The sequence below is a fragment of the Heterocephalus glaber genome, unplaced genomic scaffold (genome assembly GCF_053883595.1).
Source record: "Heterocephalus glaber isolate CG9 unplaced genomic scaffold, H.glaber_assembly_v1.0 deba00000594, whole genome shotgun sequence".
NCBI classification, from domain to species: Eukaryota; Metazoa; Chordata; class Mammalia; order Rodentia; family Bathyergidae; genus Heterocephalus; species Heterocephalus glaber.
In genome coordinates this window covers 8,192,946-8,216,261 of record NW_028258151.1, presented here as the reverse complement: position 1 = coordinate 8,216,261, position 23,316 = coordinate 8,192,946, and positions in this window count along the sequence as shown.

Sequence of the window (23,316 nt, the reverse complement as noted above, 5' to 3'; positions counted from 1 at the left end):
TTGAGAATATTTGTTCTGCCTATCCAGAAACAGGGGACATCTTTCCATTTTCTGATATTCTCTTCAATCTCCTTTTTCAGAGTACTCTAGTTTTCATTGTAGAGGTCTTTCATTTCCTTAGGTTAATTCCAAGATATTTAATTTTTCTTGATGCTATCATGAAGGGTATTGTTTTCCAAATTTCTTTCTTGTTGTGTTCATTTTTGATATACACAAATCCTATTGATTTTTATGTGTTGATTTTTGTATCCTGCTATATTGCTGAAAATGGTTATTAATTCTAAGAGATTTTTGTGAAATTCTTTGGGTCTTCTATGTAGAGTATTATGTCATCTGCAAATAATGATGATTTGAATTCTTCCTTTCCCACATGAACTCCTTTTATTTGTTTTTGTGCCTGACTACTCTGGCTAATGTTTTGAATACTGTGTTAAACAGAAGTGGACATCCTTGTCTTGTTCCTGATTTTAGATAGAAAGCTTTTATTTTTCCCCCATTCAAGATGATGTTGGCTATTGGTTTGTTATAAATGGCATTTATGAGATTCAAGTAAGGCCTGTTCTATACCTATCTACTTCAGGGTTTTATTATGAAGGAGTATTGGATTTTGTCAAAAGTTTTTTGAGCTTATATTGATGTGATCATATGGTTTTTGTTCTTGCTTCTTTTTATGTGGTGTATTACATGTATTGATTTCCACATGTTGAACCATCCTTGCATCCATGGGATGAAGTCTACTTAGTCATGATGTGTGATCCTCTTGGTGATGTGTTCTGTTCTGTTTCCAATATCTTGTTGAGGATTTTTGCATCTATGTTCATTAAGAACATTGGCTTTTATTTTTCTTTTTCAGTTGGGTCTTTGTGCCATGTTTTGAGATGAGAGTGATCCTCATTTTTAAAATGAGTTTGGAAGCTCTTCTTCCTTTTCAGTTTTATTGAAGATTTTGAGGGGTATTGGTGTTGTAACATCCTTAAAGGTTTTGTACAGTTCAACAATGAATCCATCAAGTCCTGGTTTTTGTTGGTAAATTTTTTATTACTGCCTCAATTTCATATCTTGTTATTGGATTGTTCAATACTTTTATGTCTTTTTAGTTCACTTTTGGTAATTTCTATGAGTTTAGGAATCCATTCATTTCTTCAATTTGTTGGAATACAATTTTTCAGAGTAATTAAGAACTATTCTTTGGATTTTGGTGGAGTCCTTTGTGGTTTTTTTACCTTTCACATTTCTAATTGCATTGACACTAGTCTTTTCCCCATTTCTTTTGGTAAGTTTGGCTAAAGGTTTATCTGTTTTTTATTCTTTCAAAACACCAGCTCTTTGAGTCACTGATTCATTGTAAATTATTTTAGTCTTGATTTCATTCATTTCTCCTGTGACTTTATGATTTCTCTTCCTAATTTTAGTTTAAGCTTGGATTGCTGTTGTTTCTCAGGTATCATGAGGTTCTTCATTAGGTTATCTATTTGCACTTGCTCAGTTTTTCTATGTGCGCATTGATTGCAATGAGCTCCCCTCTTAGGAGTGCTTTCATTGTGCTGCATAGGCTCTGGTACGTTGTGCTGGCACTGTTGTTTCCTTCCAGAAATGTTTAATTTCTTCCTTGATTTCTTCTATGTATTCAGAAGTGTGTTACTAGGTTTTGAGGTATTTCTAAATTTCCTATGGTTTCCCACCTTCTGTGATTGAGTCCTAGTTTCATTGCACAATAGTCTGGTAGTAAACATGGGGTGATTTTTCTTCCTTTTACATTTGGTTAAGCAGATTTTGTTGTTTAGTATGTGATCTATTTGGAAAAAGTTCTGTGCTAAAAAAGAGAATGTGTACTCTGTTGTAATAGGGTAGAACATTCTGTAGATATCTATTAAGTCCATATGTTCAAGGTGTGGTTTAGCTTGTATGTTGATTTTCAGTTGATCTATCTCTTTTCAAAAGTGGGGTATTGACTTGCCAAAATGTGAAGACAGGGTTTCTGATATTGAGGACAAAATACTAAACTAGGTCGAATTACTAAGAAAAGCCTCAGTAAAGATAATAGGGCCAGAAAACTTCATAGAACAGTATCTAGACAGCACTAAGAAGACCAACCTAAGGCTAACTGAAGTTAGGGAGAAACTAGATGATAACACACATGGAGTAATTGATTTGATTACAGAAATCACAATAGAAAACTTTCCAAATAGAAGAAAAGAGTTCAACATATAAGTAAGGAAGGCTTACAGAACACCACCCTTGATGAAAAAAGGAAGTTTACCAAGACACACTATAATTAAAATGTCAAACAGCCAACAACAGCAAAAAAAAAAAAACACAATTGTAAAAATGGTGAGAGAAAAGCAAATTAAAAAATCACATATAAAGGTAAAATCATTTGAATTACAGCAAACTTCTCAACACAAACTCTAAAGCCCAGAAGAACTTGAAGTGCAGTATTCCAAACCCTAAATGCAAGCAACATTTAACACAGATTAATATATCCAGCAAAATTTTCCTCCAAAATAAATGGAGAAATAGGAATTTCCACGAAAAAGGATAACTTAAGAGATTTAGGAATACCAAACCAGCATCCAGAAAATGCTCCATTATATCTAGACAGATATGACAAAATGAACAAAGCCAAAATTCTAGATGGAATGAATACACAGAGCAAGGCAAATATGTAAACAAAAAAAAGGGAACAAAAAACAAAGGGGATGCTAACAGAGTGTGCAGGGTTAGGAATTAATAAATATCTCTCAATCATATCTCTCCACTTAATGGCCCCCAACTCCCCAAATAAAGACACTGATTGGCAGACTGGATCAAAACAGAATCCAACAGTCTTTGCATTCAAGAAACTCATCTAATCAAAAAATATATTCATAGAATAAAAACAAAAGATGGAAAATAAATTTTAGGCACGAGGACCCAGAAAATAAGCAGGGGTAGGAGTTTCACTTTTAGACAGTGTGGTCTTAGTTTGTAACCAGATTTGAATTCTAATTCTATTTCTACTAAATATTAGGATTGGGTCACTTAAAATTTTGGGCTTCATGTTGCATATATGTGCATGTGTGTGTGCCTATGTGTGTATGTGAGTGCAAGTGCGTATGTTAAGTGAGTGCTTTTTAAACCACTTGCTTTCTTTAGACTAACTGATACATAAACCCCCATATGTAAAGTAGCTAACTATTCAGGAGAAGGAGGGACAGACCTAGTGTCCCATCACCACAAGCCCTCCACTTTGCTCTTTTACTAGTATCTCTCATTAGAGTAGTGAGTTTCTGCCTACTCTTAGAATTTCCAGAGTATAATTCGAACTTCATGCATTATGTAATCAAGATTTTTCCTCTGAATTATAAGTCTTAAAAAAGTATGCAATACCATTATTTTGGAATCAGTTTTCAAAACTACTTCATTTCACAAATAGACTGTACAGCTCTTCCAATATTGTTTCAAAAGCAACCATTCTATGGTTTTAATATTTTCATTTTTGCCTAAATATTAGTAGATAATTTTTCATTTTGTCACATATCATAAAAATACTGAAGAAATGCTTGTATAATGAGAAATCCAGAGTGTACCCAGTAGAAGATAAAGAAAGATTTTTACTATAAGGAGTCTGGCTAAGCAAGTTCAAAACCATGCAACAGGCAGCCAGAAATTGAAGATCAAAGATGACTATCAGAAGGAAACTCCTCAGATGCAGACCAGACCATAGCTCCAGTTATTCTCAACTGGCAGAAAGCCCTGAACATGTTCTTCTCCCCAACCCTGACTCAGTCTGCTCCACTCAGATTAAACAAGACAATCTCTCTTGCATTTCTCTTACTTAAAGCCAACTAATTGGGATTTTAGCTATATATGCAAGTTGCTGCCACAGAAACCCATAAATTTTTTTTTTTTACTGAATACCTTGGGGCTATAGACTAGCCAAGCCAACACATCAAAAGAGTCATCACAATAAATGTAACATAGCTTTGAAATGAGTGAAATCTAAAGCCAAAACATATTGCTAATTTGCATCCAAAAGTAATATTAAAATTTCTTTGAAATACTCTACAGGTTCAGAATCTTTTTTAGGACAAATAATCTAGACAACCATTTTGAGGCATGCTGTTAACATAAAGCTATTCATCGAAAGTGTAAAAAAACATTTGGAAGAGGAATTTGTAGGTTAATGGCCTTCAGGTTAGTGTTTTTAAAGAAAGCTGAAGCTGATAGAGGCTTCTCAGAGGAGTCAGTAGGTGGCAAGCACATTTTAGAGCACAAGAAGGAAAGGTAATTTCCTTTTTAAGTTATTTAATAAAGACTATGTTTAAAGAAAACTTTGAGTAAGTGTATAAAGACTAAAGACACCTACAAATAATAGAGACTTGTTAAAGACATGCCAGACTTACCAATAAAGAGATGCCAAATCTGAAAAGACCTGAGACACAGTGTGTAATCTACACTTCTCATTTATAGTAGAAAGCAGTAAGTTATGTCCTCAATTCTTTAGCACTTCACTGCACAGCCTCCCAAAAGAAAATTCCAACATTTAAATATGTACTTCATACTGTAATGCATAAAAAAGAAGAAAAGATGAAGATCTTGCTATCAAGTATGTCAAGACCTGAAAAATTAACTTGTAATTTTACAAGCAAAGTGGACGCAACACAGCCACATACATGATTCTTATAAGGATCTACATTCTCAGTAAAAATACCAGAGTGAAGATAAATCTCAAACTTTTCAGTCATTTAATGGAATTGAAAGAGAGAGGGAAAAGCAAAAAGAGTTAAAATTTCTGCAAGAACTAGTTATGAAAAACATGAAAATTCTTAATCTAAAAAATAAAACACTACAGTTGATAAAATGAAACAACATATAGGCTCTCCAGCTTACCCACACCTCCAGAAACTTAACTGGAGGAAGACAAAATTTTCTGATAATGTTCTGTAATAACTCTAAAATAAGGTATTATAGAACCTCCAAAGAATAAAGGAATGTGACTACTTTGGTGGAAAATTACCAATTTGGATGTAGAATCCTTAAACCCACATCCTGCTTTAAATAAACCTTAGATGGGTAGGATCTGTCTATGGTCTCCCTTAGTAAAATATAAAGACCAAGTTGGTGGCTTTCCTCATTCCCTGACACCTGCATTGTGGACATGTGCAATAAGCATGGCCAAAATGCTCCTGTCGGCAGCTAGGAGTGCTGAGTGTGATGTCTGGAATGGGGACTGATAGATTTCCCTCACCTTAAGATGGCTGCTATATATAATAGCTGCCTTTTCCTTCCCATAATACCTTGCTTCCCACCTAAACCCACCTCCAAGATGGCACCTTTCCAGCCCAAAATGGCCTTCTCTTTCCTATAATGCCCTGTTCTCTACCTAAAACCCAACCCCAAGATGGCTTCTCCCACCAAAGGACAACCTCCTTCTTCCCAACATGCCCCTTTTCCCACCAAAAGAGTAACCTGATGCTTGCTCTCCTCCTAGCAACTAGTGACTGTCACAGGCTCCTCCAGTCTCTAACCACTACATCACTCAACCCCACCCCAGATCCTACAAGCCCCACCCCAGCTCTTATAAGAAGCGCTCCCTGTCCCAGCCATATTGCTTTTCTCTCCTTTGTTTGGAGATAGCAGCAGATCATCCTTACAATGAAGGCTTGTTGTGGTTCTGGTCTGGTCTTGGTTTTCGGCTCTTTTACCTGACAGGGACATGTGAATATTCTTACAGACACTGAGAAAGAAGGAGAGATATTGCTATACGGTAATAAATTTTCAGAAGCATAGACATAAATGCTCAGGATGACAAAGTCTACCAGCCTTGCACTATGTATCTAATCACGTGAATGATAAATGAATCCCAAGTGTGGGGTGGTTCAGGGTAACTGCAGAGACAGCTGATCGGGACTCCCCCAGTGCCTGCCTGAATCTGCACCTGAATTTACAACTATTCCATAAATTACTGAATTAACCAATACCCTCACAATAAATTCATTCTCTCCTATTACTCAGTCATTTTCTATATTTCCAAACAAGATCCCCCAGTCTGCAATAATAAAATCTAGTCAACCAACACAGAAGTCAAAATTAAGAGCTTAAGTTTCCAGAAGGTAGGCTAAAATTCAACAATTCCTCTAGCTACAAGTTAGTTGACTTTTCAAGTTAAATCCAAATTAAATTTAATAACTTAATTTTAATATATAAAAACTCTATACTAATATATATAAGATGATTTCTATGTATGCTCTCATCTGGTTTTGCATATGCATTTAATCTAGAAAGATATATGCAAGTGTGTTAATCTTCTATTAATGATTATTTTGGAATAAAGGGATCCAGCTTTTTGAAACTTATATATTGCTTGAATATTATATTATACATTTATAATTTATATATAATGAAGTTATTATTTTAAGATGTTAAAATTAAAGTTATATTACCTAAAACAAATAATATTTACAAATTCTGTTCTCCTCTGAGGGGGTTACATAGTAACTGAGAAAAAGAATCCAATTGCATGGCAACATGCTGCAATGACAAAAGCCTTGAACTAAACCCCAGAATTTATTTAACATGTTCATGAGATACTGTTAGCTTTACTGACTATCTCATTTCCTGGAAAATGAAGTAATCTCCCCAAGCAATCTCAGTCCTTATGCTTATGAGTTTAATGATTAGAATTTAAAGATCAAAATTAGTTTATACTCATGCAACTTTATGCATATTCATATACACATGCATATCTTCTATATACAACTTCTGTACCTATAAGTCAATGATGTGTGACCTTTTTGCCATCTTGTACAAGAAGTACTGGGGATAATTAATTTTATTCTATGCAATAGTTTCCATACTTGAAAGATATAAAACTTTTTAATCTAAACTTGGAAAATAATAGCTAGACTCTTTTAATAATTCCAATTTCAATAAGCATTTAATCAAATCCTTCAAGAAAAAAGGATCAGTCTCAACAATTTCTTTGCCAAGAGTTTTATGAAAACAGTTCTTAGTTTACAAAAAAAAAGAATTTAATATAGCCCTTAATATGCTAGCACAGCTTTATACACCTTAAATATATTCACTCTTTTAACATTTGTAGTTGTCTATATCTTTCTATAAATAAGAAAATTGCCCAACTTTTCAGTGTATTTTCAGTTAGTATTATTTTAATAAACAAATCATAATTATATACATGAAAGGGGTATGACAGGAAATTTGAGGTATGTATACAATGCAGAATGAATAAACAAAATGATAATATATCCATCTTTTCACATACTATTTGTTTAGGATATGACATTTGGAATTTCCTCTCTGCTAATTTTGAAATATATAATACATTATTATTATTTACCACTCTTCACATTATAAAATGATTTTATTCTATTCCAAAACTACTTACCTTTGACTAAATATTAAAATTATTTATTGTTTCCAAAAAATGTAATGACCTAATAAATGTTATATAAGCTTCATATGATACCAAATTTGATTAACTATTAAGAACTTTGAATTCTCTAAATTAAAGCTTCTTATATGTTTATATTCATATAGATACAGATGCATATATATACATAGCTATATATTCATTTTTCAAGTCTGAGCCTTTTATTCTTAAACATCAGTCTAATCAGAAAATGCTGATTAAATAATTGAACATTTAATAACTAATTAAAATCTGCACCTTTGATTTATTTTGAGCCATTATTGTGTGCACAGTTTTGTACTGGTCAATGTCAACATAATAAATAGATGGTGACCAAATGTCCTTATTACCTGGTCAGTAAGCAAGTTGTCAATGTGCCTTTGTAAAACTCTCTCCTAGACTTTTTTGAAATGCTATTTATCTTCTATTCTATTACACACATCTAAAAAAAATTTAAATGTAACATTATAAGATTTAATAGTTGCTCTCCTCATGTCACTGTACAGATACTAGAGTCTAACTTTTGAAAGTTGAAGTTTATTTATTTACAGTTTAATTAATGAAAAAATATAGATACATTTTTTCTTTAATTACCATCAGTTATGGCACTATGTGTCACCAAAAACTCTCTCTTCAACCATTTAAATGAAACTGACTCCTCACCAGCTGAAAAATAAATAAATCACTATTCAAACATATGGAATAAATAGACATTTTCTAAACACATTTTGTAATAGAAAATATTAAAGGTTAAATGAAAAATGTCCCCTAAAGGGTCACAGGCTCAGAAATGGGCTTTGAAAGGTGACTAGGTCATAGTGGTAATAACTGCTTCAATGGATTCACCCCCTGGTGAGTTCATGACTGAATGCATTGGTAGAAATGGAGCCCAATTGAAGGGAGCAGGATACTGGAAGTGCAACTCAGAGGGCTCTATCTCATCTCCAGCCCTTCCTCTATCTCTGCCTCCTGTGCACTGTGAGCTGAGCAGCTCTGCTTCACCACACCCTCCACCACAACATTCTGTCTCATGCCAGGCCCAAGAAAATGGAGCCAGCTGACCATGGACTGCAGCCTCTGAAACCATGAGCCAAAGTAATCCTTTTCTCTTCCAAGTTGTATACATCCAGCATTTTGTCACAGTACAAAAAGTTAACTAACAGAGGGGAAAATACAGGAGCTTGGAGATATATCATATGCTTCCATAGCAGCACCATTTCTACCATCCTAAGTGAGCCGAGGATCAGTAAAAAGTGTTAGTTTGTGTAGAAAGAGCAAATACTCAATTGTCATGGCTACTAGCTGTGCAGGATCATGACTTGTGGACTCACTGAGGCTTAAGAATATGGATTGCTCGGAGTTGAACCAAACCTTTGAACAAATGGACCTAATAGATATCCACAGCATTCTATCCCATAGCAGAATCACATTCTTCACAAGAGCAAATATGACTTTTTAGAAAATAAACCACATACTAGCCAATAAAGCATGCTTAAGTAAATGCAAAGGAATCAAATTATCCCATGCATACTATCAGATCATAGTGCAACAAGACTAGAAATCAATAACAAAAGAAACCACATAAACTATACAAACACATGAAATTAATATTGTTGTGCATAATCAATGGGTCACAGATGGAATTAAAGATGAAATTAGACAGTTTCTACAATCAAATTATAATGCCAGTACATGCACTGTAACATATGGGAAACAATGAAAGCAGTCCTAAGAGGGAAGTTCATAGCACAGAATTCCTACATTAGAAAAACAGAATGAGATCAAATAAATAACCTAATGATGCCCCTCAAGGTCTTTAGAAAACAAGAATAACCAGTGGTCACTCAGACAAAGGTCTACTATCTCAAATCTATAAAGAACTTTAAAAAATCAGACCTCCCAAATTTAAAGACCCAATCCAAAAATGGGCATCTGAAATGAACAGACATTTCTCACACAAAGAAGTAGAAAAGGCAAATAAACATATGAAAAAATGTTCAACATCACTGGTCATTCGAGAGATGCAAATGAAAACAACACTGAGATTCCACCTCACTCCAGAAAGAATGGCTGCTATCATGAAATCAACCAAAAACAAATGCTGGCAGGGCTGTGGGGAAAGAGTAATGCTGCTCCACTGCTGGTGGTAGTGTAGACTGGTGCAACCACTGTGAAAATCAATATGAGATACCTCAAAGAACTAGGACTGGAAGTCCCATTTGACCCAGCTATTCCCCTGCTGGGGATCTTCCCCAAAGAATTAAAAGAATCATACTACAGTGATATATGTGCACCCATGTTCATAGCAGCACAGTTTGTAATAGCTAAACCTGGGAAACAGCCCAAATGCCCATTAACCGGAGACTGGATCAAGAAAATGTGGTTTTTTTATAAAACGGAGTACTACTCAGCCATCAAGAAAGAGAAATTAGAGACATTTATTGCTAAATGGATGCACATTGAGGTGATACTCTTAAGTGAAATAAACAGGACACACATGTGTAAACACTGAATAGTTTCTCTAGTGTGAGAAACTGAAAGTGTAAATAAGGACTAAAAGGTATAATAGATAATATGAAATAGGAAGAAAAGGGGCAAAGGGGAAGGGGAAGTGGAAGGGGTAGGGGAAAGGAAAGAAGGGAATGGAATTAATATGAGAAAATGAAAAAAAAGAAACAAAATCTTTGTAAATAGGGAGGGATGGAGGGGTTGATAGGAGGACAGGGGAAGGGGGAAAAAATAAGAACCAAGATAGTATGTAAAGGTGCATAGCATATCTCCAATGATGAATGTCATATTGTACACCTAAAATGTACCCAAAAAAGGATATACAAAAAAAAACAAGAATAATCCAAACTCAAAGCTAATATGAGGAAGAAAATTATAAATATAAAGGCAGAAATTAATAAAATTGAGGCTAAAAAATTACAAAGAATCAATGAATTGAAAAGTTGGTTCTTTGAAATATTAAATAAAAGTAGACAAACCCCTAGATAATTTTATCAAAGTAATCAAAGATACAAATTCATTAAATTAGAAATGAAAAAGGTGAAATCAGAATGGATTCTTGTGAAATCTAGATTATTGGAAACTGCTTTGAGAACCTGTACTCTAATAAAATGGAGAATTCAGAGGAAATGAATAAATTCCTAAATACATATGAACCATCAAATTTGAACCAAGAAAATATATAAATCCTGAATAAGTCAATATCAGCCAGTGAAATTGAAGAAATAATAGAAACAAACTACCAAGAAAAGCCCAGGTCTGGATTATTCACTACTGAATTCGACAAGAACTTTAGAGAAGCTCTAACATCAGTCAGTACTCCTCAGACTTTTTAGAGGGTCAAAAGGGAAGCAATAGTCCCAAAGTAATTCCTGGAAGCAAGAATTACCTGATTCCAAAACCAGAAAAGGACCCAACCAAAAAAGAGAACTACAGGCAATTTTGAAGAATCCTCTACAAGATATTAGCAAACAGAATGCATCAAATCATCAAAAAGTAGTATCATGATGAAGTAGGATTCATTCCAGGGATGCAGGGATAGTTCAATATACACAAATCAATAAATATAATACACCACATAAACTAAAGCAAAGACAAAAATCACATGAGTAGCTCAATAGATGCAGAAAAAGCATTTGACAAAATCCAATATCCATACACGATGAAAACCCTGAAGAAAATAGGAATAGCAGGTCTTTATTTCACCCTGATAAAAACCATCTATGACAAACCAACAGTGAGCACCATAATCATGGAGAGAAGCTGAAAGCTTTCCTTCTAAAATCAGGAACAAGACAAGGATACCTGCTATCACTACTTATTTAACATAGCTCTTGAAACATTAAGTAGAGCAATAAGACAACAGGAAGAAATAAAAGGGATATGGCTAAGGAAAGATCAGCAAGGTAAATTATCATTATTTGCTGATAGCATTATCCTAGATAAAGAAGACCCCAAATATTCCACCAAAAGACTTTTAAAGCTAATATCCAAATTTGGCAGTGTAGGAGGATACAAAGTCAAAACTCAAAAATCAATAGCATTCCTGTACACCAATAACAACTCACTGAGAGGAACTTCATACAGCATCAAGAAAAATGAAATACTTAGAAATTAACCTAATGAAGGAAGAGAAAGACCTCTACAATGAAAGCTATAGTACTAGGAAAAAGAAGATTGAACAGGATATCAGAAAATGTAAAGATATCCCCTGTTCCTGGATAGGCAGACCCAATATAGTCAAATTGGCCATACTTCCAAAACTGTTATGCAGATTTAATGCAATCCCAATCAAAATACCGATAATGTTCCTTGCAGAGTTAGAGAAAGCAATCATAAAATTGATATGGAACCAGAAGAGACCTAGAATAGTAACAGCAATTTGAGTAACAAGGGCAAGACAGGGACATCACAATCCAAGGCTTCAAGTTGTATTACAAAGCTACAGCAATAGAAACAGAATCGTGCTGGGGGGGGGGGGAGAAGAAGAGATGAAGAGAAGAGAAAGAAAAGAAGAGAAGAGAAGAGAAGAGAAGGGAAGAGAAGAGAGAAGAAGAGAAAAGGAGATTCGTGGATCAATGGGACAGAATAGAAGATATAAAAACAACCCCAAGGAGACGTGGCTGTTATCTTTGACAAAGGAACCGAATTTCTTCACTGGAGGAAAGATGGGGAAATTGGCTGTCCACATGCCAAAGGTTCAACCTAGACCCATATCTTTCATCACAGATTAAACTAAAATCAAAATGGATCAAAGACCTAAACATTAGAACAGAAACACTTAATCTGCTGGAAGACAAAATAGGTAAAATTCTTGAAAACTCTTGAAAGTTGTAGGCAAAGACTTTCTTCACAAAACCCCAGTTCCACAAGAAATAATATCAAGAATCAACAAATGGGATCATATCGAATTAAAAAGCTTCTGCACAACAAAGGGAACTACTAACAGAGTGAAGAGACAACTTACAGAATGGGAAAAAAATTTTGCTAGCTACTCCTCAGATAAAAGACTAATACCTAGAATATACAAAGAATTTAAAGACAGAACATGCCAAATCAGCCCACTGCAGACAGGCAGGTCTGTGCACGCCCTACCAAGGTCCTGAGTAGTGCAGAAGACACCAAATCACCCCGCTGTAGACAGGCAGTCACCTGATTCCACACTACAAAGACGCAGAGGACACCAGACCACCAGACCAAGGTACTGAGTCCCACTGTTCCCGGCCCAGAGGACTCAGAAGGCTTCTGAGCCTTCATCCCACTGCTGCTGGTCCAGAGGAAGGGGCTTCCCGGCCACCATCGCTCCTGCTGCTCCCAGCCCAGAGTAAAGGGCTTTTGGGCCACCTTCTGTCCCAATGCTCCTGGATCAGAGGAAGGGGCTTCCAGGCCACCAACCCTCCCAATGCTCCCGGCCCAGAGGGAGGGGCTTCTGAGCCATCATCCCACTGCTCCTGGTCCAGAGGAAGGGGTTTCCTGGCCACCATCCCTCCTGCTGCTCCCAGCTCACAGGAAAGGGCTTTTGGGTCACCATCCCTAACACTGCTCCCGGCCCCTGTCCCACCTCACCCATATCAGAGGAGGTAATCTGTGCAGGCGCTAACACCCCCCCACCCCAGTCGAAATGAGAAAACACATAAATAAGTCTCAAAACCAGACTTCCAGATCACCTACAGCAACCCCAAAGGGAAATGAGATGGAACACTCTGATACTCAACCACCTGGAATCATTGAACTGGCAACAAAAGGGGATCTGGAAAAAATGAAATCAGAAATAATTTCTCAGATAACAGGAGAAATTGTGCCCCTAGTGCAAGACATGATTAATAAACCTACAGAGGAGCTCAGGAACATGATGGAATCCCAACATAGGAAACAAATGGAATCCATAAAACAGATGCAAATAGATTTCCAGGACATGAAAAACTCCACTGAAAGTTTACAAAACAGAATGAGCCGATGTGAGGACAGAATTTCAGATATAGAAGATAAGATTGCAATTAGTGACCAAGAAAAGAAAAATTTCTTCAAAATTATAAGGGAACATGAGAAATCAATCCAGCAGCTGCTAGATGATGCAAAGAAGAATAACATAAGACTGATTGGGCTCAATGAAGAAACAGGAGAGAGTGCAGATGACATAAAAAATCTCTTCACAGAAATAATGGCAGAAAACTTGCCAAGCAGGGGAAAAGAGCTTGACATACAGATAAGTGAGGCATATAGGACTACAAATAGCCTTGATCAAAAAAAATCTACACATAGGCATATAATTGTTAAGATTCCAGAAACACAACAGAAGAACAAAGTTCTCCAAGCAGTCAGAGAAAAGAAACAAATCACATACAAAGGAAAGCCCATCAGAATCACAGCAGACTTCTCAACACAAGCCATCAAGGCAAGAAGAGCTTGGAGTGATGTCTTTCAAGCCCTAAAGGAAAACAACCTCCAACCCAGATTGATGTACCCTGCAAAACTATCTTTCAAAATTGATGGAGAAATAAGATGCTTTCATGACAAAGAGAAACTTAGGAACTTCATGAATACCAAACCAGCACTCCAAAGAATTTTACACAATAGCCTAGGAACAGACATTGAGGATCACAACCCCAGGAAGCAAAGCAGAATGAACCCAACTGGCATGACAAGAAATTAAATGGAAAGGGAGAGAACCCAACAAAAAGAAAAAGTCATGGCAATGACAAGTCAATACATTTCAGCTATAACCATCAACGTTAATGGTCTCAATTCACCAATCAAAAGAAACAGACTGGCAGAATGGGTCAAGAAGCAAAATCCAACAATATGCTGCATACAAGAAACACACTTAATTCAAAAGGAAACTCATAGACTGAAAGGTAAAGGGTGGAAAACAATACTGCATGTGACAGGAACCAAAAAAAAAAAGGAGGAGGAGTAGCTATCCTCCTTGCAGATCAAGTAGATTTCAAACCAACACTGATTAAGACAGATGAAGAAGGACACTACATCCTTGTAAAGGGAAGAATCCAAGAGGAAGAGATGACAATCATAAATATCTATGCACCAAACACTAGTGCACCCAACTATATAAAACAAGTACTAATGGACATGAAAAGTCATATATGCCCTAATACAATTGTAGTGGGGGACCTCAAAACCCCACTGTCACAAATAGACAGATCAACTAGGCAAACAATAAGTAATGAAATACTAGAACTCAATCGAACTCTTGAACAAATGAACTTAACAGATGTTTACAGAGTGTTCCACCCCACAAAATCAGAATACACATTCTTCTCAGCTGCACATGGGTCATTCTCCAAAATAGACCACATACTCATGCATAGAATATGTTTAAGTAAGTGCAAAGGAACTGAAGTTATCCCCTGTATATTATCAGACCATAGTGCAATGAAATTGGAGATCCATAGCAAAAGAAATTCAAAAAATTTCATAAACACATGGAAATAGAACAACACACTTCTGAATAACCAATGGGTCACAGAGGAAATTAAAGAAGAAATCAGACAGTTCCTTCAATTAAATGACAATGACAATACAACATATCAGAATCTATGGGACACAATGAAAGCAGTCTCACGAGGGAAATTCATAGCATTGAACACGCGTATTAGGAAAACAGAATGAGCCCAATTAAACAACCTGGTGCTGCACCTCAAGCTTCTAGAAGAAGAAGAACAGGACAACCCCAGCACTCATACAAGGGAGGAAATTATAAAGATCAGAGGAGAAATCAATGCAATGGAGTCTAAGAGAACAATACAAAAATCAATGAAGCCAAGAGTTGTTTCTTTGAAAGAATCAACAAAATTGACAAACCCTTAGCCAACCTTGTCAGAAAAAGGAAAGAAAAGGCCCAAATCCATACAATTAGGAATGAAAAGGGTGAAATGACAACAGACCCAGCAGAAATCCAGAGGATCATCAATACCTACTTCCAGAACCTACACACCAATAAGATGGACAACACAGAAGAAATGGACAGATTCCTAGTTACATATGAATTACCAAAGTTGAACACATAAGACCCAAAAATTCTGAACAACCCAATATCAACCAATGAAATTAAAAACTAAAAACCTATCAACTAAGAAAAGCCTGGGCCCTGATGGCTTCACTGCTGAATTCTACAAGACATTTAGAGAGGAACTGCTGCCACTACTGTTTAAAATCTTCAATGAAATTGCAAGGGAAGCAATACTCCCAAATTCATTCCTGGAAGCAAGCATCACCTTGATCCCCAAAGCAGAGAAAGACTCAATCAAAAAGGAGAACTATAGCTAAATCTCGCTAATGAACATAGAGGCAAAAATCCTTAATAAGATAATGGCAAACAGAATGCAGAAGATCATCAAGAAGATCATACACCCTGACCAAATGGGATTCATCCCAGGGATGCAGGGATGGTTCAACATATGCAAATCAATCAATGTAATACACTATATCAATAGAGCCAAGGACAAAAACCATATGATTATCTCCATAGATGTAGAAAAAGCATTTGACAAAATCCAACATGCATGTATGATAAAAACCCTACAAAAAAAAATAGAATAGATGGTCTCTACCTTAAACTGATAGAAGCCATCTATGAAAAACCAACAGCCAATATCATACTAAATGGTCAAAAACTGAAATCCTTCACACTAAAATCAGGAACAAGACAAGGATGCCCATTATCACCACTCTTGTTCAATATAATTCTGGAAACATTGGCCAAGGCAATTAGACAAGAGAAAGAAATAAAAGGAATAAAGATAGGTAATGAAGAAGTCAAATTGTCAGTATTTGCAGATGGTGTGATACTCTATATAGAAGACCCCAAGAACTCCACCAAAACTCTTCTAGACTTAATAACCAAATTCAGTCAAGTAGCAGGTTACGAGGTCAACACACAAAAATCAATAGCTTTCCTCTACACGAATGACAGACTCACTGAGAGAGAAATAAGGCAAATAATTCCTTTCACAATAGCATCCAAAAAACTGAAATACTTAGGAATCATTCTAATGAAAGAAATCAAAGACTTCTTCTCTGAAAACTATGGCACTCTGAAAAGAGAGATTGAAGATGATATCAGAAAATGGACAGACATCCCCTGCTCCTGGGTAAGAAGGATTAATATAGTGAAAATGGCCATACTTCCAAAACTGCTATATAGATTTAATGCAATTCCATTTGGGATCCCAGCAGCATACTTCATAGACCTCGAGAAAACAATCCAAAAATTCATTTGGAGCAAGAAGAGGCCCAGAATAGCAAAGCAATTCTAGGTAACAGAGACATGGCAGGGGGTATCACAATCCCCAACTTGAAACTATACTACAAAGCTACTGTGATCAAAACAGCATGGTACTGGCAAAGAAACAGACTTGAGGACCAGTGGAACAGATTAGAAGATGCAGAAACAACGCCAGGCACACTCAGCCATCTCATCTTCAACAAAGGAGCCAAACACACTCACTGGAGGAAAGATAGCCTCTTTAATAAATGGTGCTGGAAAAATTGGGCTTCAACTTGCCAAAGATTAAAACTAGACCTATATCTCTCACCATGCACTAAACTAAAATCAAAATGGATTAAAGATCTAAATATTAAAATAGAAACTCTGAACCAGTTGAAACACAGGTTAGGTAGAACCCTTGAAGACATTGGTGTAGGAAAAGATTTTATGAACAAAACCTCAGTTGCCCATGAACTAGCACAAACAATCAACAAATGGGATCTCTTCTTATTAAAAAGCTTCTGCACAGCAAGGGAAACCACCAGCAGTGTGAAGAGACAATCCACAATGTGGGAAAATATCTTCACCTGCTCTTCCTCAGACAAAGGTCTACTATCACGAATCTATAAAGAACTTAAAAAGATCAGACCTCCCAAATTTAAAGACCCAATCCAAAAATGGGCATCTGAAATGAACAGACATTTCTCAGACAAAGAAGTAGAAATAGCAAAGAAATACATGAAAAAATGTTCAACATCACTGGTCATTCGAGAGACGCAAATGAAAACAACACTGAGATTCCACTTCACTCCAGAAGGAATGGCTGCTATCATGAAATCAACCAATAACAAAGCTGATGGGGCTGTGGGGAAAGAGGAACCCTGCTCCACTGTTGGTGGGAGTGTAGACTGGTGCAACCACTGTGGAAAACAGTATGGAGATATCTCAAAGAACTAGGACTGGAAGTCCCATTTGACCCTGCTATTCCACTGCTGGGAATCTTCCTCAAAGAATTAAAAGAATCATACCACAGTGATTTATGTGCACCCATGTTCATAGCCGCACAGTTTGTAATAGCTAAAACTTGGAAACAGCCCAAATGCCCATCAACTGGAGACTGGATAAAGAAAACGTGTTTTTTTTATAAAATGGAGTACTACTCAGCCATAAAAAATGAGAAATTAGAGACATTTATAGCTAAGTGGATGCACATTGAGGTGATACTCTTAAGTGAAATAAATAGGACACACATGTAAATATGGAATAGTTTCTCTGGTATGAGAAACTGAAAGTGTAAATAAGGACTAAATGTATAACAGGTAATGTGAAATAGGAAGAAAAGGGGCAAAGGGGAAGGAAGTGGGAGGGCTAGGGGAAAGGATAGAAGGGAATGGGATTAATATGAGAAAATGGAAAAATAGGAACAAAATCTTTGTAAATAGGGAGGACTGGAGGGGTTGAAGGGAGGGCTGGGCAAGGGTGAAAAACAAGAACCAAGAGAGACTGTGCAAAGGTGCAAATTTCCAATGATGAATGTCATTATATTGTATACCTAAATGTACCAATGATTAGAATGAATAATCAATAATGTAAAATAGGAAGAAAAGGTCCAAAGGGGTAGGGGTAGTGGGAGGGGCAGGGGAAAGGAAAGAAGGGAAAGGAAAAAATGATGAGAAATGGAAAAAATGGAAATAAAGTCTTTGTAAATAGGGAAGGGTGGAGGGGGTGAAGGGAGGGCTAGGAATGGGGAAAAAATAAGAACCAAGATCTATTATGTAAAGGTACAATTCCCAATGAGAAATGTAATTGTGTTGTATACCTACAATGTACCAATAAAAGAATTTAATACAAAAAAAAGAATTTAAAAAGCGAGATTCCCTCAAATTTAAAGACTCAATCAAAAAAATGGCATGTGAAATGAGTAGACACTTCTCAGATGAAGAAGTACAAACAGCAAATAAATATACGAAAAATGTTCAACATCACTGGCCATTCAAGAAATACAAATTAAAACAACACTGACATTCCATTTCAGTCTAGAAAGAATGGATATTATCAAGAAATTCACCAGTAACAAATGCTGGTGAGGATGAGGGGAGACAGGATGCCTTCTTCATTGTTGGTGGAAGTGTAAATTGGTACAACCACTGTGGAAATCAGTATGGAGATTTCTCAAAAAACTGAAAATTAAAACTCCATTTGACCCAGCTATTCCTCTTTTAGATATTGTCCCAAAAGGGTTAAAGACATCATACTATAGTGATGTATGCATAACCATCTTTATAGCAGTGGAATTCATAATAGCTAAATCTTGGAAAGTATTTATATGTGTATCAACAGATGAATGAAGTTTTTAAATGTGGCATCTATACACAATGGAGTATTACTCTACCATAAAAAAGGATAAGCTTAAGTCATTTGTAGAAAAATGGATGCATTTGAGACCATAATGTTAAGTGAAGTAACTCAGACATGCACACTTAAATGTTGCTCAATTTCTCTTATATTAAATATATATATATTTCTTTTTACACAGTAAAGTACAGATAAAAGGAGAAAAGAAAAAGAAAACAAAGGTATTGTAATCCAGTGTGCACAATGTATCCAAAAGTGTACCTTGACTTAGTCCTACATATTTTATATGTTCTTTGGCCTATTATTCTGGTTCTCAATCTGTATATATGATAAAAAATCTTTGTAAGGTCTTATAAATAAATGAATTTGATACTGGTAAAACAAAAGGGGATAGAGGGAAGGAGGAAGAACAAAAATTGAAATGTGTCACATACACATACCAGTCCCCTACAGTGAATTTAATCATTGTGTACTGCAAACGTGTACTAAAAATTTTTTTAAACTGTACCTTTTTATTCTAGAAGAGAAAATTTTCCTAAATGTTTACAAAAATTCTGATGACAGTGCATTAAATGCAAATGTTCACATTAGAGCAATGAATGTGAAAAGTCAATTTAAGGCAATAAAGGAGAAAGTTGGTTTTAAGTAAGTGATAAATGGAATTCACATTTACAAAAGTGAAAATGGGGGCAGAGGATCTTGATGAACACATAGAAACAGAGCAGACCTTTCACTTTTCACTCATGGTCATAGTTCTGGTGATAACTTTAAGTTCCAAATACTATAAATATGTATCTCCATCTATTCTGTGCCTTGGAAACCAGTGTTTCCAGCTCCAGTCCAGCACCATGGATCTCACTTTGGTTTCTTCCTTTTCATATTCACAGCTTCATTCTGTGACTCTCCTCCTCTGATGAGACAGTAGGCCCTGTCTTTTTAGGGTCATTCCCAGCCTGGGGTAAGTGCTCAGCCCACCAGCCCCCTGAATGCAACTGCTTTCTACAGAAACATTGAAGGGCTTTTGCACCCAGACTATAACGTAGTCTGGTTATGAGACTCTCATTCATCTTCTGAAAGGTGAATCTGTGACAGGGGTGCCATCTGCCTGGTACACTTGGTACCTAAATCTTGCTCCTTGCACTTAAATCTTCTGCTCCCCTGGAACAAGGTTTTTCTGACTTCTGCTCTGCTCATCTCCCCACACATCCATGAGCCCCTCTTCTGACTTTCACGTTTCTCTACATTTTGTTGGACACCTTCTCAGTGCTGTCTAGCACCCTCTCTCCTGGACCCATTCTGGTAGTTAATTTACTCTCCCAAGACCATCTTGGATAGGGACTGTGGCCAGAAACAGGCTAGCACAGCCATTTCCACATCCATCATGAAGAAATGTCACTTCACTCAAGAAGAAGCATTCTGGGAGCAAACATGCCAAGAGAGTGCTACAGGGAAACAGTTCTGTCAGGAGCCTGGAAAACTTGCTCATATCCACATGGCCACACAGGCATGACTGCATGTGGATTCTTCTACACCTTGGCAGAACATCTTGTCGTCCTACACGTGCATGGATGGACTGCTAGGCTATCTCTCCTTACCCGCCTGTGTCCCCTCGGAGGCTCTTGTCAGTCTCCCTTCTTCCCTTGCCCCGGTGAGATATGGGCTTTCTGCTCTCCCCACATGGAGTCACTGGGTAGAAAACTCTTTAGCTAGGGTCTAGAATTTGCTTCTTGCCATCTTTTTCTTGACTGGCACATACTTGTCTCCTCATACTATCTTTCAGCATGACTGAAATAGCCATCCATTCCACAAAGGGCTAGGCTTTTCCCTGCTGATAGGCATCAGCATGAGCTGTTCTATTCTCTTGAGATGATCTTCCTGTCTATTGTCTCTTCCTCCTCTGAACAACTTCTGCTTTGTCCCAGCTTTTGGTTTGATATCATACATTTGGTGAAGATGTTCAGATTTACTGGGGAAATTTAACCCAGTTTTTTTGACGGGGTGGATAGGAAGACAGTGAAATTTCCTAATGTAACATATTTGTTCAGTTTAGTCCTGATTATGCTATTGGATCATCTTGTGTACTTGCCAAGTTTTTTCACTAGATTATAACAATGTCTTCATATTTATTTATATTTCTGTATCATACCCAGTATCTGAGATATAATAGGTACTAAGAAAGAATTTGATAAATAAAGGAATTGGTCAGGCTATAGTGCATTTGCCCAAAGACTATTTCTTTTGACCAAATTTGAGAGAGGTTTCTCTGAATCCTTTATGAGAGGCTCTGTCCTTGAGCTTAACACTGTCTTTATGGAGTCCAATTTGAACCCGAATGTTAAGTCAGTTTACCAAACATTTTCTACCTTTGTCATCTCACCACTTCCGGTACCTTGTCACCTTATCCTGCTTACAGTAAGAATTCTACTGAGTGGATCTAGCAAAGATCCTTGTTAGTCCTGATATTTCTACTTACTAATTTTCTATCAAGTTACCCCTCCAATCCTTGGTCATAAACCCCATTTTTTCTGCTTGGAATTTGAGTCAAGCTCAATTTCCCTCTACTACAAGACGCTATTGCAGTGGTCCTTGTACTATCACTATGATTCCTCAGTAATAAAGCCTGCCTAATCCTATAATAGGTGTCATTAATCATTTTCCTTTAATATCAGCCATTAACACCACAGGGCAGAATGGAATTGGCTTTTGCTCTTTGGCTAAAGAATATTTTAAGATTCAGAGACGCACAAACCAGGCTTCAAAACATGAAAAGTACCTGTGTCAGGGAACAATCCCCAGGAAAAATGATTTAGAAATAAAACTTGAAAGAATTTATGTCATTTATTAATATGCATTTCAGGTACCCAAACTCTTCAAAGAACTCTTGAGTGGGACTTCAATATCAAATCCTTCAAAGTCTTACTGAACTTCAAGCATTCGTTGAGCTTGCTCAGATACAATCCTTTAGCAAGAAGAAAGCTTAAAGTGGTATCATAAATATGTTTATGTTAGCCTGCTGTGGGAACACTAGAATACTTCCCAATCTACAATTATATTTGAGGCTAATAGAAATGCATGTAAATAAAGGCTGATGAGATTTTTAAAGACCCTGAAAACATCAGGTGTGAAGTCTCCCCACCTACTCCTTTTCAGTTACTGCAGCCCAGATGTATAGGGTAATTCTCCCCAGACTCTGCAGGAGTCTTGCAGGCTGCTATGATATACATAGATGTGCTATGAATCATCACATAGGTGCTGGTGGAGTTTGTTTCTGTAATGACTGGAGCCGGTGCCCTCAGCTCTCAGTGCTCTTTGTTCCCAGTGCTTTGTTCCCATCATGTGCTTGGTGGTTTGGAAGGCCTGGTTTCAGGACATCAGTTCTGCTTCCTGTTGTAGGATACAAACCCTGTGCTGAATTCAAGTTGCTTGTGTTATGTTTAAACACACTATCTGGATCTAGGCACATTGATTTCCTTTGAGGGTCTCATTGGATGAGAGTCAGCACCATGGATATGACCCCCACACTGGCCCAACATCTCCAGCTGCTAAAGCACTAAGTTAAATGAACTCTTCCCTAGTTAATTCTAACTCTCAAACAGATGAGTTGCTGTTCTCTGTAAAATAATTTTATATTTTCTTCCCCCCACTGGGGATAAACTTAAAGCAGAAGCTCTTGAAGCATAAGACTACATCTTGGAGTGTGTCAGCCAATAATAGAAAACATTTAAGCTTCCTGTTTCTTTTCCACCACCTTCAGTGATAGAGAGATACTTTCCTAATAATAGAACCACACAGGTTTCCAAGGGCAACATCCTGAAAGGATGTACAACAAGTTATTTGTGAACTGAACCAGCCAGCCACCATCTGGCCTCTTTCCAGAGGACAAATGCAGCCGCAGGAGGCCTCTACTTCCCCTCTGAGACACCCTAAAGTTGTGGACCACAGAGACCATTCCTGCCTTTTGTGGGCCAAGCTTTGTGCTTCAATCACAGATTACTCAATTGATACAGCATTTTTCATGTACCTTTGCAATTTTATTTGTTCCTCATATCCTTCAAATAAGTCTCTCTGTTTTCATCATTTTGCCAAAGACATCTGAACTCCCTTTGATCACAGTCTACACACAAGACAGCTACCACCCAGTGTGCTCAGTGAGAACATTTGGACAAACTTAGCATTTGCATTAAGTGTTGGATAATGTATTGCATGACTACTTTGTACTTGCATTTAAAATCTGTATATTCCCAATCAATAAAAACACACTAAGCAATGAGACATATGTAGAAAGCAAGAATTCCTAAAGCGACTTTTTCCTTGACCA